General features: G+C 49.4%; 1 protein-coding gene across 7 annotated transcripts in view; it reads left to right on the plus strand.

The window, feature by feature from the left end:
- The window catches only part of SLMAP (sarcolemma associated protein), a 1,535,859-nt gene that overhangs the window by 966,938 nt on the left and 555,010 nt on the right, over positions 1-13,911 (plus strand). The window lies entirely within an intron of this gene.

Raw genomic sequence — 13,911 nt, forward strand, 5'->3', positions numbered from 1 at the left:
AACTCTTCTAATAGTAGCAGGGGTTATGGCTTCAAGCGGCTCATTTACCAGATCAGAACAATGGGGCAGAATTCGGAAGGGGATGATTTTCAGATAGTTTGGTCGGAAATAACCTGTACTCCTATGTCCCGTCCCCTTTCTTCCATACTGCATGGGCGTCCCTCAGTAGGGATGGGAGACGGAACCTTTTTCACCAGATAAAACCTTGTTTGCCTTTAAATTTAGAGCCGCAGCCCAGTCGCCATTTCCGCGTCAACGGGCACAGTCCAATTTCACCAGCGCTCCTGGGTTTGGCTTCGACCATGTAATACCACACGCTCTTCCCCGGATACTTTCTTCTATCTATTTGTCTTCTTTCATCAATCAAGTACTCCGTCCTCTGGCGCTACGCTCCTCCCCGGCGCATGTTGACTACAGCAGGTGTCCAGCCTGCAAGGGGCTCTTCCCTACGTCAGATCCCCACACTCTTTGCCTCCGCTACCTTGACCCTGACCACAGCTGGGAGTGTTGTAACTTGTGCAACACACTTACACTGCATACTATGAAGAACAAGCTAGCTAGGTGGAGGGAGCTCTTTGAACAATCGGCTCCAGAGGTCTTGAAGGACTTAGTCAGACATAAGTCAAGGCCCAAGCAAGGGCCGCTTTTTTCAGCGCACCCCGCAGGGGTGATTCCTTCGCAACAAAACGCCCAGACGGGAGGAACCTCTCAGGTTCTCACACCAGCACTGGTACCGATGCTATCTTAGCTAGCGGCCGCCAGGCCGAGTGTTAGGGAGAATTCTCTGTTTAGGTTGAATTCCCTAACCTAGTGAGTCCCCCAGCAGCTTTGCTGGATTTTTGGGGTTTATTTTTTTCTCCTGCCAAGAGTGAGACTCTTTGAATCTAGATGTGTTGAATGGGCTATGGGGTCTTTTACTCCATAGGGCTTCATGTGTTTTTGTGATGTGTGTTACACAGCACCCTCAGTGCAGTAACACAGGGGTGTCATAGTGACCCCCCAGTATAGACTCCATACCCTGGGACTGACTACTGTCTCGCAAGGCATGTAAAGTCACCATTGCCTTTACTAGACTTAAATTCTGAACAGAACCAGTACAAACCATCATATTGTGGACGTACTGGCTGGGGCAATTCAATTGTCCTGGGGTATGTTAGTCGAGGGAGCACGTCTCTGTCCCCCCTGATCAAGTTTTGGCTGGTGGCAGTGGATACTACTTTTTATATTCAACCGCGAATATTTTCCTATGGGATTTCCCATTGTTTTAGGCTACTATCTTTATTTAATTATTTACGGTAGCCTCGAACATACCGCCGGTTTATTTAATATTAATTCTCCGGTTGGTATTTTTTGCCAAAACTTGATTCTAAAATGGCATTTGTGTTCTCTTCTGCGACTCCAACCCAAGTCGAGCCCTTTGTTCCACTTTTTGGCGGGCTGCTCCACAGAAGCCCTCCAAAGTGGTGCCAGTCTGTCTGGGGTACTTGGGAGGGGTGGAGGGGGATTTAGGCACCCTGGACTGAGTTGCCTAGGCAACTCAAGTCGCACTCCGTCCTGATTGGCCCAAGTGGTGAGCCAGCCGGCTCACCACTTAGCATGTTTGAGTGACAGCTAGGCTGAGTGAATGGGTTTTCTGCATAAAAGCAGGGCTTTGGGGACCGGAACTTCAGAAGTTGCCACAGGACCTAAGAATCCGACGAGGGAGAAGCTGAGCCGACCTGCCACAACGACACCTGTGACTTGTGGGGATAACCAGTTTCACCGTCTTTTCGCCATCCCGACGTACCCCGTGGCCGCCTTGCCTGTATCCCGGTTGCCTGCCAAGCACCCCGGCAACCGGGATACCACGTTTTACCACGAGCGCGAACAAAGGTACCACCTTTAACCAGAAAACTCAGCGGCTGGTTTCTTCCCTGGTAGTGCAACGATCTTCTCTTCCCCTGGACGACGACGCGACTTGCACCCACTGCCAGGAACAACTGCCACCGCTGGAGGATCCTTCCCACTTAAGGTACCGTGTCCCGCCTGGCTTCCCTTGCTACCGACTGTACGGGGTAGATTTAGCCCCCGCCTTTCGAACCTGGGTTAGCCTGGGACACCGTGGCTAAACTTTCCTAAAGCCTCTCTAAACTCTTTTTGAACCCTCTGCAAGACTTTCTAAGCCTAGTGTAACTGTGTGATCTTGGGCGCATTTGTGCTCTGCTCTCTCTAAGAGTGGGCCCAGCCTTTGGACTTTGGCTCACCAGTGACTTTTGCTCCTCTGCCTTGCTAACAGTGTTCCTGAACCTTAGAGTGGTGTACCTTTTCCATATTCTGTCTTTTTCCCTCCCTTTCTCACAAACTTATTGGAGTGCCATCTAGTTAAGCGCTCACCTCTGCCTGAAAATAAGTGGTGTTTTACTGTGACTTATCGGATAAGGAAAAAGGGGTGTATATATTACAATAGTAACTGTGTTTAGAATATTTTACAATAAGAGTGCTCGAGTGTTTCAGTGTGTTTTTTAAATAAATAATGATATACTTTGATACCAAAGCTCTGGTCAGTGTTTGCTTGTATTATTGTATCGGAGTGCCTATTGTGTATACTTTGCATACTGCCTAACTCTTCTTGAGAGAAGTCTGACTGCTCAGCCACAGCTACCAGGTAAATCTGGGTGGTACAGACTGCTACCAAGTGGGTTTACTGCTAACACCTGTAGTCCTAAATCTTTTGCAGTGTTCCCTAAGGGAACTGCACAGGTTTCTGCCTAACACCGAGGGGTCTGTAGATCTTTCTGGAGACAGTGCTGAGGGACTGCAAGTTTTTATTACCAGGTGTACACCCGAGGGGCTATGCCCTTGAACCGGCAACATGTCAGAGGGGGCACCTGCATGCAGCACTGCCGCCGAAACCTTCGAGGATGACACACCGCCAGGATTCCTGGAGGAGACTGGGCCCAGTAAGCCAAGCACCATGACTTCGGCACGTGGCACACAGCTCGACAAGATGGCCGCCGCACCAGAGACGATGGCCGCTTGTCCAATACCGCCCAGAGGAACGTAGCAGGTGGGAGAACGAGTTAAAAGGTGGGACTGGTGTCAACCAGGTACGTGGCCTACAGCGTATCTATCCGCATCGCAGGGCAGGTTTACCCTGCCGCTGGCTAGACAGAGTACACACCGGCCCCAGCAGCCTCTTGCTAACCCATCAACATCACCTGCCACCACACCGGCCTGTGAGGACTGGTTCTTTGAAAAGTTCATAACTCTTCATGAGATCTCCTCAGAAGGGGGCCATCCTCCAGGATTTGATACGAGATATGCTCCCTCAGGCCCCTCTGCCTGCGCCTATAGTCCTTCCTCCTATGTCTCCAGCACCGCAGGCCCCGGTGCAGCCCCCGCTACCCTTTCTGTCTCCTTGGATTCCGGCTCTCCTGCCTCCCACAGTTCAGGCGGTTCCACACCAGCCTCCAGCTCTGGTCTCCACACCGCAGCCCCCGGCGCCAAGCAATCCTCCACCTGCTCCAGACCAGCCAGACACGCTGGTGGACACAGATGAGGAAGAAGACCCCGATACGCCGTTGTCAGCCAATGCCTTCCACGAATGACTCGCAGGTTTGGAAGAGTACTTGGGGCATCCTCAACCAGAGGTCGAACAACCGAAGGCAGGTGTCCTGGCCGAGGTCCTCACTCTATGCTCCACGGCTAGAACGGGGTTCCCGATGCAGAAGGACATTGTCGCCTTGCCCAAGAAAGGGTGGCTTAAGCCCCACTCGGCCCAGCCTTTCAATCATCGCTTCAAAGGCAAATATAGGCAAATGAAGGGGGATCCGCTCTTGCGGCGCACCTTCAACCACACTCTTCGGTGATCACTGCAGCGTCACTCTACTCAAAGCCTCAGTTGTCCTCGGCCACCTCGTCCTCGGCGCTGTTAGGCAAGGAGGAGATGATCTTGGAGGCCTACGGAAAGAAGCTCTATTCCAAAGCCTCTTTGAACCTTTGTCAATCCAACGCAGATGCCATGCTGGCATCGTTAACAAGAGGCTTTTGCGGGAAATAGCAGACTTCGTTCCAGAACTTGGTTTCAAAGCAGGACTGGCCGCACAAGACATCACTGAGTCAACTGTGGGCCACATTGACACCTCAGGCCGGGCCATATGCATCGCTAGGCACATGAGGACTGCCTGGCTTTGAGCTACTCAATTCAACCCAGACATCCAGGAACGAATATTGGACCTTCCATTCGAGGGTGGTGACCTCTTTCACTCCACCACCGATGAGGCGCTAGATAAAAAGAAAGTTTACAAACTGCACATTTTTATCTATTCTTATGAAGGCCATGCCCAAGGCGTACACCCAGTCGCATCAACGCTCGGACAAGTGGCAGACGTTCGGCGGCTTCCGGGGCTTCCAAGAATGGAGGTCCAGACAGCCTGACCGTTCTGAGTCAGCACTGGGGTAAATGACAAAAGGGGGGGGGGGGGGGGGGTCAAGGGCTTTTTTCGGTCCCCTTCCTCCGCAACACCCTCAGAGGGAAAGAAGGCATGACACGCCCCTTCGGGTCCATGTGTCTCCCGTGGGGGCAGGCTTGCCTTTCACAGACAATTTTGGCGTCAGAAGTTTGTGGACCCCTGGATCCCATCTGTAGTATCCACAGGGTACCGCCTACCGATCCATTCCTCACCTCTCTTCTCCCCTCCATTCCCAAAGATTGAGACAGCAACTCTGTTTGCGGAAATTCGGTCGCTTGTCGAGAGCCAGGTAGTGGAAGAAGTCCCAGCCTCCCAGTAAGGATTGGACTTCTACTACATCATTTTTGCCATACAAAAGAAGAGCCAGGCTGGTCTGAGAGTTGTGTTGGACCTCTCCCTCCCTCTTCAGAAATTCAAGATGGTTACGCCAGCACTCATTGCAGAGACATTGTGCAGGGGAGACTGGATGTGCTCCCTGGATCTGAAGGACGCTTATCTACATGTCCCGATTTTGCAGCCCCATCGCTCCTATCTGCGATTCAGGATCATTGGCTGCCATTTCCAATACAAGGTGCTACCCTTTGGCCTCAGTTCAGCCCCCAGGGTAGTTACCAGGCTTATGAATGCAGTGGCAGTCCTCCTCAGGGCCACCACGTCTACCCATATCTGGATGATTGGCTCGTCAGGCCGAGATCTCCAGAGGTAGTTCATCCCACTCCCTCCACCCTTATGATTACACTCCTCGAGCTGGGATTTTGGGTCAATCTTAAGTCTCAGCTGCAGCCTACGCAGTGCCTGAACTTTCTGGGCCTCATATGGGACACAAGCTCAGAGAGAGTTTTCCCCTCAGAGGACAAAATCACGGCATCAAGAGGGCCACTACTCACTTTCTCACCGGAGAAGGGACCTCGGAATTGTGCTACCAACTCATATAGGTATCAAAGCAGCGGCCCTTCTTGCCGTACCTCCACACGAGACTCGAGATGGGGAGAGTACAGATGCTTTTTGCAGCCTCATGGGAGCGGGGCTCCCAAGCAGAGCATGTCAGCATTCCTCCTCATCCCCACCCGGACCTCACATTGTGGTCCAGGGACTGCAACCTGCGGACGGGCAAGCCTTTCCCGCAGGTCACCATCACTACAGATTCCTCCCTGGAAGGCTGGGGGGGACACTATGGACAAACAAGTGTCCATGTAGTCTGGACCCCCCTCTGGCCCCCCCACCCCCCGGAGCAGGAGCCTCATATCAACTGGCTGGAACTGAAAGCCATCTGCCTCTTTCTCTAAGCTTTCCTTCCACTGATGCGGGTAAGGTCGTCCTCATCCAGAAGGACAACTCTACCAGCATGTACTATGTCAACAATTAGGGTGGTACCCGGTCCCCTCCACTGTGCAGCCTAGCGATCAGCATGTGGAAATGGGCCCTGGAGAACAACATCTACCTGATGGCCATCCACCTTCCGGGGGAGTCCAACCTGGCAGCGGACAATTACAAGTTGCAATTGAATGATCAGGTGCTGATGGAGATCTTTAGCAGATGGGTGCATCCTCAGGTGGATCTATTTGCCTGCTGGGAGAAGAAGTGCCAGCAGTTTGCATCCTGGCAGGGGCCTGGCTCCCTTGGCCACTCCTTCCACATTCAGTGGAGCGGCATGACAGCGTATACCTTCCCTCCTACACCCCTGATCCGCAGGGTGATTTACAAGACAAAGGAATCGTGTCACCTCAGCATCATTCTGATAGCTCTGTGGTGGCCTGCGGGACCGTGGTTCTTGGCGCTTCATAGGCTCCCGGACTGGCCTCCCATTCACCTGCCGCTGGTCCCAGCTCATCTCTTGGTGCAGTAGGGGTTATGGTCATCCACCCCGCCCCACCGAAGTTGGCCTTTGCAGTGTGGTTCCTGAGCAGGTCACGCTGAAACACATGGGTCTATCACAGGCTAACCTAGAAGTCCTTCAGGGCGCTAGGAGCAAGGCTACTAGGAGCCAGTGCAAGAGTAAATGGTCTAGGTTCTGTCACTGTGCCGACTCTAAGTAGATCGACACCCCCCATGTTAGGCAGAAACCTGTGCAGTTCCCTCTGGGACCACTGCAAAAGATTTAGGACTACAGGTGTTTGGCAGTAAACCCACTTGGTAGCAGTCTGTACCACACAGATTCACTTGGTAGCTGTGGCTGAGCAGTCAGACTTCCCTCAAGAAGAGTTAGGCAGTATACAGAGTATTCACAATAGGTCAAGAGAACACCGTAGAACAAGTAAACACTGACCGGGGCTTGGTGTAAAAGAGATATAATTATTTATTTAAAACCACATCTAGAAAAACACACAGGCACTAATAGTAAGCAATTCAAAAACACGGTCACTAAAAGATATACACTCCCTTAAAAGAATATTAGACAAGTCTTAAGTAAAGCCCCACTTATTTTCAGACAGCAGTGAACGCTTAACGTAGATGGCACTCTAATAATTTGTTTTAAAAAGGGAGAGAAGAGCAGAGAACAAGTTGAAAGAGATCCCAACACTTTTATCAGAACATAACGAGAGGAAGGCAAAGTAAAACCGTGAAGTTAGAGTTCAAGAGGCCAGATCCACTTTCAGAGGATCCAAACGAAATGTGTCCAAGGTCACACCGTTGCAGTGCACAAAAGTCTTGTAAAGGTTCAAAAAGGAGTTGGACCAAAGAAAGGGACCAGTTAGAGGGTCAAGGTGGCCAGCCCAGTCCAGAAGGTTAAGGGGTTATTATTACCTTGTAGCAATCTTTAGAAAGGGAGGCCTGGCGGACACGGTACCTTAAAGTCGTGAGAACGCTCCAGCGGGGGCAGTTGTTCCTGGCACCGGATGAAAGTCGGTGCTTCGTCCGGGGGAAGAGAGGATCTCGTCGTGGAGGAAGACAGGAGTCCGTTGCACTGCCAGGGAAGAAACCAGCCGCAGAGTTTCTCAGGTACAAGGAGTGGTCCGGTGATTCACGGTTCAGTGGTGAGTGGCTATCCGGCTGCCGGGGTGCTTGGCACGGGTAGTTCGACCACAAACCGGGCTGGGGTGCGAAGAAAGAAAGGTAAACTGGTTGTGCCCACCAGTCAAGGGAAGAAGCCTCTCCAGCCGGGAGATCTTCTCTGTCGTCGGGAAGTGGTGAGTCGGTTCTGCAGGGCTCCACCGGTGGTGTCGTCGTGGTAGGTCGGCTCAGCTTTTCCCTCGTCGGATTCTCAGGTCCTGTGGCGGCCTCTGAAGTTCCAGTCCCCAAAGCCCTGCTTTTATGCAGAAAACCCCCATTCACTCAGCCTAGCTGTCACTCAAACATGCTAAGTGGTGAGCCGGCCGGCTCACCACTTGGGCCAATCACACAAGAGTGTGACCTGTGTTACCAAGGTAACTCGGTCCAGGGTGCCTAAACTCCCTCCCACACCCCCTGTGGTACCCAGACAGAGTGGCACGACTTTTGGAGGCTTCTGTGGAGAAGCCCGCCAAAAAGTGGAACAAAGTGCTCGACTTGGGTTGGAGTCACAGAAGAGAACACAAACGCCATTTTAGAGTAGAGTCTTGGCAAAAAATACCAACCGGAGAATTAATATTAATTAAATAAACCGGCGGTATGTTCGAGGCTATGAGAATTAAATAATTAAAGTTGGTAGCCTCGAACAATGGGAAAATCCCATAGGAAAATATTTGCGGTCGAATATAAAAAGTAGTTTCCACTGCCACCAGCCAAAACTCGATCAGGGGGGACGGAGACGTGCCCCCTCGGACAACAGACCCAGCATTCGAATTGCCCCAACCAGTACGTCCACAATATGATGGTTTGTACTGGTTACTGTTAATAATTTGGGACTAGTAAAGCCAATTTTGACTTTACATGCCCTGGGAGACAGTAGTCAGTCCCAGGGTATGGAGTCCATGGTGGGGTGTCACTATGACACCCCTGTGTTACTGCACGGAGGGTGCTGTGTAACACACATAGGAAAAACACATGAGCCCCTATTGAGTAAAGGACCCCATAGCCCATTCAACACATTAACAGTCAAAGGAATACCATAAATCATGTCCAAGAGTGGGAGGAAAGAAAAGGTCTCACTCTTGGCAGGAGGAAAAAACAAACTCCAGAAATCCAGCAAAGCTGCTGGGGGACTCACTAGGTTAGGAAATTCAGCCTAAAGAGAGAATTCTCCCTAATACCCCACACCCTACCCCACCCTTACGTGCACGTTGGATGACATGTTCTCCTTCTCTGCACACCTTGCTCACTCAGGCGGATACATGCTGTACCTATTTGGCAGCCATAGAGGCCTACAGAAATTCGGAGGAGGTCTTCTCTTCCAACCCGATGGTCAAGCAACATTTGGCGGGCCTCACCAGGCTCTTCACTCCCATCAAGAAACCACACCCCGTGTGGGACCTCAATTTTGTGTTGGGTGCCTTGGCGCTCAAACCATTTAAGCCAATGGCGTCCGCGGACATCAGGCTGGTCACCATTAAAGCAGTTCTATTGGTGGGCCTCACCTTTGCTCGCAGAGTAGGCGAGACCCAGGCGCTGGTGGCTTCATAACCCTATACTACTTTTCCAAAGGATAAGTTGGTCCTGAGAACGCACCTAAGGTAGCCTCCTCTTTCCATCTCAATGAGGAGGTAGTTTTACCTAAGTTTTTTGAGGACCCTAAGGACGATACTCATAGGGTTTTGCTCTGTCTGGATGACAGACACTCTGAAATTTTATCTGGCCAGGACTAAAGGCTTCCGCAAGTCGGACGCTCTGTCATCTTCAAGGGGGTGGGGGGACAGGGGGCACAAGGCCTGGTTATCGGGCATCCAAGGCCTCTATAGCAAGGTGAATGTTTTGGATCATCAAGGAGGCCTATGAGGGGCAGCACAAACCGCTTCCAGCTAACATGCACGCTCACGCTGTCAGAGCCAAGGCCACTACCATCGCATTCCAGTGGCAGGTGCCATGGCAGGTCGTCGGCAGGGGTGGCCACCTGGGCCACCCCTTTGGCTTTCTGTCAGCACTACTGTTGGACGCCGGTTCCAAGTTAGGCGCGGCTTTCATACAGGAGGTTGTAAGGAACCTGTTTTTTTAAGGATGGTCTCCTCTCCACCCTGGGGCTACATTCATTTGTAATCGCCCATGCAGTCTGGAAGAAAGGGGACGGGACGTACTCTTAGTCCTTAGTCCCCTTTCCTCCATATGTCCCACCATCCCCCCCCCCCAACAACCCCCTTAATAATACTGGTGTCATTAGGCAATGTTAAATATCGTTGACGCATCAATGGTCACCAATGAGTGGCGCCGGTGTGCAGAGTCAGGGAAGCGCATTCTCCCAGGGCCACGCCTCTCAATTTAATGGGGAAGGTGTTTTTTTCTGGAGAAAACTGTTCTGTCTCCCCTCCCTAGTGAGGGACGCCCATGCAGTATGGAGGAAAGGGGACTAAAGAAAAAGTATGTTACTCACTACAGTGAGTAACTATTACTATCTGCCCGACGTCATATCCGTCGATGGGCATATAGAGGTGTTTGGCGCGGCTGTGATGTGCCGTAGAAAGGTTTTCAGAGAACAGCTGCGCTCGGATAGTGTTAACATTGTTGAGGAATAATTTGTTCTTCTGGATGGGAGTAGCTGCCTTCTGGCATAACTGCAGACACCCCGAAAAAGCAGGTACACGGTTACTAATAAGGAGAGGCACATTGGAACGCTGTGAAAGATGTTCAACTATCTTGAGGACCCAGTTGGGCTATAGGAATGCAAAGATTGAGAGAAAAACCTCAGAGGGTGAAAGCAAATGTTAAGTCCCCATAGAGGGCTAAAGAATACCCATGAGTAAGTAGAACACTCTAAGCAGACCCTCCAGCTTATGGCGATTTTGCGGTCCTGCAAAATGCAGCAAAACACTGCCTTTTTTCGCAAAAAAAAGCAAAAACTTTAGTTTTTGCAAAAACACCCACAAAAATGGCAGTTTATGCAAAATAAAAAATAAATAAAATACTCAACGGGCCAGTTTCTCTGCTCTTTTTTTGGGACTCAAGAAATGAAGAAAAAGCAGCCTGATCCACAAAGGACATCTGACTGGATGCTTTTTATATGCGCCTATTCAGATGTCTTTTTCACCCCTTAGCGCAAATCAGGGGGCATTTCTGCACATTTAAAATCCCAAATTGCCAAGCAGGATGCGCTTTTAAATGTGCAGTAAATGTAGGCCACCCTATGCGCCCACTTTAAATACGTGCACGAGTTCCCCAAATGGAATAGAAAAGTGTTTTTTGGGATTGCATTTTACAGTGGCAGAACCCTCAAGGGCCAGTCACAGTGAAATGCACGGGGAGCCTGTAGTCCCTTGTCGGGAGAGCGCTTCCAACACAAACGTATTCAAGGTGGCTGGCCAGGGCATCATTTGGGCTACAGCTCTGTCCAGTGAAAATGTGCAGGTCACCTTTGAGTTTAAGGTGGCCTGCTCATTTCCAAAAATTGGTTATCTAAAAACAGCACATCCTCTGCTCTATTTTTAGATGGCCCATTTTTTTAAGCCAAATTCTACAGTTTTCTTCAATAATTTAAAAATTGTCACAATATGTGAGAGAAAGGAGTGAGAGGGTGAGTGATGGCGTGGTAGCGAAGAAAGTAAAGGGAGAACAGAGGGAGAGCAGTGGATCAGAGGGGGAAGCGGTGGGCAAGAGAGCAGAGCGCATGTAGTGGGGCGGTGGACCAGAAATCAGAGAGAGAGCGCAGGTACAGAAAGTGGAAGGAACTCAGGGGTAGTAGTGGGCCAAAAGCAGAGAGGGGTTGGCCGGAAACGGGCTGTTAGACCAGAAAAGCAACCCTATAGTATGTATAATATGTTGGCCAGAAGCCAATCACATCATGTGGCAAACATCGCAATCCTAGAATCGTCAATGTAACCAAAGGGCGTCCATTTTGTGAAATGTCAGCCATTCGCTTTTTTCCTTCTGTCAAAACGCTTTGCAAATGTATTCTATGTTTTAGACTTGCACACCGTGTGAGGCGCAGCTTGGACGCTGAAATACTAACACAGAAAGGAATGTAAAACTGTACTGTACTGTGTTTGTCTTGCAAGCGCTGTTGTAAAAGGCAGTTAAACATGAATTATATTCTCCTAGCGGTGCTCCTTTGCGGAGAGTGGCATTTTCTGCTTCAGAACTATCTGACCCTTAGCTCATGAGCCGAAACACACAGATAACATAGTAAGGAATGTCTCCTTGCTAAGAACACGATATCCTTGCCGAGCCAGAGCTCCATGTTTCTCATAACAGAAAGCTGTCTTTGCTGCCTTTGCTAAAATAACTATGTTTAGGCTGAATGAAGACTTGACATAACATGTCATAATTGTCATAATTGTCAATCACTGAACCCTAGCCTGTATGACATGTATGAGGGCGGGTCGAATCGCCTTAACAAAGGATATGTCTAATGTATATATATTGCTGCTTGAGCGCTGTTCGCTCTTTCTCGCATCTTACAGTGTTTGGGAACACACGTCATGAGGCGTTGAGACCCAGTCGGCCAACTGAGAAACCTTTGAAATAAACCAGACTTGTTTTGAAAAACGAACCTCACGTCTGACGTGTCATTATAGTATATGGTTATGTGCCTTAGTTTCCATATGCAGTCTTTATGGCCTAGCAGGGCAGTAAGCTGCAGATTGGGAGAAAGGATGAGGGAAGAGTGTGATAGAATGGGAGAAAGGATGAAAGATGCAGAAGTAGCATACAAGAATGTAGGACTGTATACTGCGGGAGGAATTGGGGAGCGTACAGTGTGATTTGGAGTATGATTTGGAGTTTGGCAGGGACTAGAGAGTGCAAATTGTGACTTGGCAGTGTGACAGAGCATGTGATTATGTGTATGACTGAGCGTGAGGTTCAAAAGTACAAGTTGTGATGGGGAATTGGTGAGACGTGTGAGGTGTGTTGGGTGGGAGAGGTGTGTGGGTGTTTGCGGGATTGGGGAACATAGTAGGGGAATATTTTCAGCATTACAACTGATAATGATTAATAACATTAATAATATTAACTAGGCATGCGCATTCAACCAAAAAACGTAGCCAAAACAAACACTATTCTGCCAAGCCAGAGACATCTAGGACTCTTCCTATCTGATACAAAAGATACATGTATTGACACCCTGGCTCTCTTGTAACCTTGAACACAGTCTCTTTCCTGCAATGTACCAATCTGGCAACCTCGAGTCAATAATAATTGTGCTGCAAAAATGCTGCCATAAATAAAGGTTTGTGCCGCACAATTTGCCATTTCATGCCGCAAAATCCTGGTGGGTCTGTCTAAGGGTGTGAAGCTAAATGGAACAGCCCACACGGGTTTACCAAATAGCCAAAAGAGAGGAGAACACTCAAGAGGGGTTGACAGCGGGGTCTGTGGCTCAGTGGACTAATGCATCCACTACTAAGGTCAGTGTTTGACCCCATGGTTACAGGATCGATTCTCTGCAGTTCTGCTCAGCCCTTCATCCTTTAGAGGTCGATAAAATGAGTACCATTAAGTTGGTTAACAATAACCTCTGTTATCTGGCAATAGCGCCAAGGTGCCCCTATGGGGTGAACTTGCGCTCTATAAATAGACCTGTTATGTTATGCTACAACCCACCAAGGGTTATTGAAGTTAAGAAAGAGTGGATGAACCTAAACAGCAGGTCTTGCAAAGTCAAATATCAGAGTTAAGCTGAGAACATCTTGTTTTGAGTAAGGCTTTGTTAAAAGGGGCCCCAAGCGCCTTGATGCCAGGGGGTTTAGTGCGCTTTATAAATGAAAAAATAAATAAAGAAGTCCCCTTGTGTGGGGGAAAGCTAGGGACTTAGGTTTTGAAATGTGTGAGTAGGCCTCAGCCTGAAGCTACAACATGGAGCCCAGAGGCATTTTCACTTTACGGGCAGGTGAAGGCCTGAAAGAGACGTACTTTGGGAGAGTGCTCAAGCACCAACCAGCACAAGCCAAGAACGGGGAGTAGGGACACTTCTCAGCCCAACTTTTCTTTTCCTTTATTAGTGGTAGGATCAGTTGACTTGATAGCATCGGTTTGGGCGGAGGAAAAGGTTTCTACTTCAAGACAGTCTGATGTCCACCCTTCACAGGGTACCTGCATTATAGTAGTAGCTCTAGGAGAGGCATTTCTTCAAGTTGGTAAAGTGAATCGGTAGGAACAATGTCTAGTTTTCCATCTTAAACGTCTGACCTTCCACAGCACTTTCCATCTTTCACATTCTTTGACTATCAAGAACTTAAATGCTATTGGTTTCTTCTCTACTGTTCCCCTAGAAACACTCTTCAGTCAAATCCTCCTTTGCCAAGAATGCTGGAGACTGCTACGGTCATTTCCACCTCTGTTTGCCAATGCTTGTACTATCACTTTTAATCACTAGGTTTGTGCATGATTGGTATTCCTCAATGAGCATGCGTTTGAGGTTACTCTACTCATTGTCTTAAAATTGTATTTTACAGCTTCA

This window comes from Ambystoma mexicanum, chromosome 2p, assembly GCF_040938575.1.
Source record: "Ambystoma mexicanum isolate Mex_15411 chromosome 2p, UKY_AmexF1_1, whole genome shotgun sequence".
Lineage (NCBI taxonomy): Eukaryota > Metazoa > Chordata > Amphibia > Caudata > Ambystomatidae > Ambystoma > Ambystoma mexicanum.